Here is a 6,000-nt window from a genome sequence, read left to right as displayed (position 1 = left end):
GTGTCATATCATATTTGAAATTGGTTTAGGTAATTAATCTCCATCAATGGTGAATATTATTTTTTAAAATAAAAAATCTTATATTATTAACGGATGTGAGAGAAAAATTTGACCTAGGACTAATAAAAGTCGCATTTTCCAAATGTGGGATACTTATTAATATACAATTTTAAAGTGTTACGGATTTTAATATACAATTAATATACAATTTTAATGTGGGATACTTATTAATATACAATTGTAAAAATAAGTAACAAAACTATATTATTTATTTTATTTGTAGTATAAATTATAGGTAAACAAGATAATAATGAGTCAACAAAAAAAAAAGATAAGTAATGAAATGCACAATGTAATTAACCTAAAAACTTAGACGCCCATATTATTAATGGTAACTATTCTTATCACAACAGTATATTATTTATGAGATTTAAATAATTTTAGTTATTTAATAGAAGATAATAGTCATATATTTATAAAATAATAACTATTCCTAGTCACCAGAAAATAAATAAATAACTTGTCGTTCCAATTTCCAATTCATACAATCATACTTGTGTGTATTCACACGTTTACACTCTTCAATCCTCAAACTTCACATCTCTTCTCTACTATTTATATCACACATCTTTCAATTCTATTGTAATTACCACAATACACTTTTTATCATTCTCACCATTCTCCCCATCTAAGTATTTCGATTTGTACGTCCAATGACTTATACTATGTATTTCCAAGTTCTCTTTTTCCATTACTTTATTGTTATTCTCTTCACAGCTGCAACCGCCACGTTCTTGTCACTGCGCCTGTTGAAGTGACTGACAGGGCGGAGAGTGGCAGCTCCTACAGAAAGCATTGGCATTGTGGCTATGCACATACAGCTTCTCCACAACGACATGTCGTAATCTTCGACCGCACCAACTTTGGATATCCAATCTCATTACCCAACGCCAGATGCGTAGAAATCGCGAGAGATGGTCGTTAAAACGACTGCACGGCACACTCAATCGAATACGATGTCGCTGCACAGCTACCGCGCCTATTTGTGGAAACCGACACGTGGTGCTCCTCGGTGCGGTGATGCGGACGGCACATTGGTCCAAACCGGCGGTTACAATGACGGCGAGTGTGTCGTCAGGACTTCACCCGTGCCCTAACTGCGACTGGCGGGAACATGAAAACGGACTATTAGTTAGACGATGGTACGCAACCAATCACATCTTGCCAGATGGACGGCAGATAATAATCGGAGGTACAAGTCAATTCAACTATGAATTCTATCCCAAGAAAGATGCCACGGATAGTAACACATACACCTTACCCTTCCTCCAACAAACAAATGATCCAGGTGCTGAGAACAACTTGTACCCTTTCGTCTTCCTCAACGTTGACGGTAACCTTTTCATCTTTGCAAACAACCGCGCTATTCTATTCAATTACCAGAAATCCACTATCGAAAGAACCTACCCTACCATTCCTGGTGGAGAGCCGAGAAACTATCCTAGCACCGGCTCCGCCGTGTTGCTCCCTCTCAGGAACTTGAGTAAGCCGAATGTGGAGGCTGAGGTCTTGGTCTGCGGCGGAGCCCCAAAGGTTCTTTCGAGCAAGCTAAAACAGGAAAGTTCATTCCAGCATTGAACACCTGTGGAAGGATCACGATAACAGACTCGAACCCGAAGTGGGAGATGGAAACCATGCCGAGTGGAAGGGCCATGAACGACATGGTGATTCTCCCAAACGGCAACGTTTTGCTCATCAACGGTATAGCTCTTGGAACTGCCGGGTGGGAGTTCGGCCGCGAACCGGTTCTCAATCCGTTTCTTTACAAGACTTATGGCCGGGCCGGTTCGAGGTTCGAGGTACAGAATCCATCAAACATTCCTAGGGTTTATCACTCCACCGCGATTTTGCTTCGCGATGGTAGAGTCTTGGTGGCTGGAAGCAACCCTCACGCGGGTTACAGTTTCAACAATGTGACCTTCCCAACGGAGTTGAGATTGGAAGCTTATTCTCCTACTTATTTGGATCCCGCTTTGAAGATGTTCGTCCCAAAATCATAGCTCCTACTCTTCAGTCCCAAACAAAGGTTAAGTACGGTCAGAAGCTAACGTTGCGGTTTGGGGTCACAGCGGCATTGGTTCGGAATTCGGTGGCGGTTACAATGGTTGCGCCACCTTTTAACACTCACTCATTCTCCATGAACCAGAGGTTGTTGGTGTTGGATCCAAGTGACGTTAGAGATGTTGGGAAATTGAGTTACGAAGTTGATGTGACCATGCCCGGTTCAGCCGTTCTTGCACCACCCGGTTTCTATTTATTATTCGTGGTCCACCAAGAAGTCCCAAGCCATGGTATTTGGGTTCAGATACTGTGATTATAATTCCAACTGTTTCTATTCACACTTACTATTTCAGTGTGATATGCTGTCCTTATTATTATTTTATTTTATTGAAAAATAAATTATTATGATTTTCCAATGAAGAAATTCATAAGTGAAGTAATAAATTTGAATGAAGTGGTTTATTTATTTACTTATTCGGTATAGACGCATGAAACGAAATTGTTTGATGGTTTTTTATTTTTTATTTTTTGAATATTTTTATGAAAATTATATATGCATTATTTTTTTAAATTTTTAATTTTAGACACTATTTTTGTATAAAAAGTGACTGTTGTATAAAAGGTAAGAAAGGATAAAATTTTATAAAATAAAAAAAAAAAAAGGCACATACAAAAAATAATGCAACAATCATTTTTCTATATTATAAGAAAACTTAACTTAGATTCTTTGTAAAAACTAAAATAATGTAAAATAATATATTATTTTGTATTCAACATAGATGACATAAAGAAGAGAACTTATATTTTTCTTTCTCTTTTGTTTTTATCTCAGTCGTGTAACAAGTTCTGAACAAGTTCGTACAAGCTTAGAAATTGAGGTGATGACGTACAAAGTTTAAGAAAAAACTAAAGAGAGAATATTTACCAAAGTTAAATTATTATTATTTTCTTCTAGTTTCTGACTTTTGATTATTATTGATTAAGGTTATAAGGTGAGATAAAAATTCTATTAATTATTATATATTGGTATATTGGAATTAAGCCCATCATCTAATTATGTCGGTCTCTTTGTATACCTAATAAGAGGGATTTTCTGGATGCATGCATGGAAGAGGAGGAGGAAGACAACTTTTTCAGGGATATATCTTTTGATTGATCGAATAACTCAAATTTATTATGCGAATTCTACAATATTGAACTAAACTGGAATATTTACCTCTAGATCTGTTTTAAACCGCCTGAAATAGGATTGTTTAAGGCGAAGAAAAAATTAGTACATAATTTTTTCATTTTAAAAGAATTTTAGAGAAATGTTAGTAATTAATATTAGTCAATATTTAGTCAACATATACTTTATTTTTATAGTATTATGATTTAAAATTTAAAATATTAATTAAAAATAATAAATTTTATTAATTACGTAATATTGCTAATAATTTTACTGAATGCAAGAAATTTTTTTTTTAAAGATGGACTTATGAAAATTTTCTTCAAAATTAAAGATAAAATTTGCGTGAAAAACGAAAATAAAAAATAACAAAAAAGGCAACGGCCTTTATTCATTATGGCCATTTAATATTTTACATAGAAAGGTGCAATATGCATGATTGCCATTTTTTTTTACAAGTACCAGACTACCAGGCCACCAACCATAACTAATTTAAGAATCAAGATGATTAACATATGGTTAATTCTACGGTGATTATAATTATATTAGTTACGATGATTATAAAGTTTTGATCATGAGATAATATATATTTAATTTGGTCTTGAAATTTGCATGCCACCCACAATTTAATTTTTAAGATTTTAATGGTCTTTATTTTTTAAATTTTAAAAACGTAATTTATGTTAGTTTTTGAAATAATTTTTGACGTATAGACATTAATAAAACGTTAATATGAACCGCTAGATGCCATGTTAAATTCTATAAAGTGAAGTCATTTTAGTTTTGACACTCAAATAGTTTAAAATAATATCATAAGTGATGTTTATTAAAACTTTTCATTCTAAAACAAGTAATACGACGTCGTCTTTGATCTATTTGAACGTCAAAATTCAAAATGACATAATTTTATAGGTTTCAGCTTCTATTATCGTTTGTCTGCCAAAAATTATCTTAGGAACTAATGTGGATCATGTTTGTAAAGTTTTGGGACTAAATTGATACTCATGTGTAAGTTTAAAGACTAAATTGACACTACAGAAAATTTGTCGAATTTACCAGCGGATTTACAAAAAAAATCCGTCGATAATATATTTATTGTCGAAATTACCGTCGAAATAAATCCAACAGTATAAACTTCGCTGGTAATTGGCGGATATTAATTTTTAATTGGCGAATTTTTGGTTCTTGTTACCGTTGGATATATTCTCCATTAAATCTGACGATAATCTTAAATGTTTAAAAATTCAAAAAATTGTTTTAAATGTTTAAATTCAATAATTTTAAACTAATAAAATTTAAAATTTTACAATTTTTCATAATAATTTGTCAATAATTTTTTGTTAAAAGTTCACACATCAAATTTCAAGAATAAAGAAGAAAAATAATAATTATTCGTGTATGAAAAAAGATAGCACTATAAATATATACTCTAAATCCAAAAAAGATGAACTTACATAAGGTTCGATATGAAAAACAAAATACCTCAGAGTGGCTAAGTAAATTGCATAGTTGAAACTCTCTACACAATAAAATGTAAAAAAGGAAAATTAATTATACAAATGATATATTTATTTAAGATTTCAAGTAATCCACTAACATGCGTATGTATGTCTCTCAATTGATATATCTATTTAAGCTTATACAATTTCGAACCCTTTTTTCAGCACCTACTGTTATCAACAATTTTTCTTTAGCCTCTCCTGGTCTTAACTTAGTGACACCATGGAATCAGAGTAGGGGAATCTCATCATCATATTTTGGAGAATGAGAAGGAGGATGAAGGGTTAATTTGTTTGTAGAAGGATATTTCTAAAAAAATGGATGCTTGTTCTAAAGAGTCTTATTGAAAGGTTGTTTGCCGAAAACAAAATCCTTCTCACTTGGCACCTTAGACAATGTAGTACAGGTTATTTGGGGGAGACATGCTAGTTTAAGTGTTACTAACTTGAGGAATCACTAATTTAGAGATAAATATTGATTGATTTGGTTCTAAAAATTTGAAGTCAAAATCAAAATTATCTTTAATCTCCCTTTTTATTTAAATTCAAAATAGTCCTCAACGTTGCATTTCGAATTAAAATCGTCTTTTTAAAATTTCTAATGATGAGGACGAGGATCCTAAGAAGTGTTTGAATGTGATTGATGTTTCTTCTAACGACGACGGTTGATGCTTGAGAGTTGAGGATGTGACATTTGAGAGTTTTTTTTTTGTGTTAGCCTAACTTTTGTATTTAATCTCACTTTTGATTAGACTGACTGAGATAGTAAGATGTATATAGTTGACTAGGCTAGTTTTGACTATTTATATAGTAACAACTAACAAAATGTGAAAGGTTGTACGCTAACTTTTAACCTATATATATATATATATATATATATATATATTATATATATATATATTATATATATATATATATATATATATAATGTAAATAGTATGTATGATGTATGTTATCTTTATCTCTGATGTTTGTGTTATTTTATCGTACTTATTTAACTATTTTTTTTTTAAAAAAGAGAAAGAAAGTTTTTCAAAAATTCGATTGCGCACTAATACAATTACAGACTTAGTGCTTATTTGGGCGTCATTATTTTAATGAAAAAAGATTTTTTTTATATTTTAGAGTGTTTGGCAAATTTTTAGTAATAAAAGTAAAAGTACTAAAAAATAAAAAAAAATCTTTTTTGAAAAGTTGTAATTTACATATTTTTTTAAAAGATCTTTTTTACTTAAAAAAAGATATTTTTCATATAATAAATAAAAAGGTACT

At 31.4% G+C, this 6,000-nt stretch overlaps 1 pseudogene; it reads left to right on the top strand.

Moving 5' to 3' along the window:
- Window positions 1-310: 310 nt before the first annotated feature.
- Window positions 311-2,515, top strand: LOC112723806 (aldehyde oxidase GLOX1-like; annotated as a pseudogene).
- The last annotated feature ends 3,485 nt before the right edge of the window (window positions 2,516-6,000 follow it).

Source organism: Arachis hypogaea, chromosome 11 (genome assembly GCF_003086295.3).
Source record: "Arachis hypogaea cultivar Tifrunner chromosome 11, arahy.Tifrunner.gnm2.J5K5, whole genome shotgun sequence".
Taxonomy (NCBI): Eukaryota; Viridiplantae; Streptophyta; class Magnoliopsida; order Fabales; family Fabaceae; genus Arachis; species Arachis hypogaea.
This window is presented reverse-complemented; position numbering and strand designations above follow the sequence as displayed.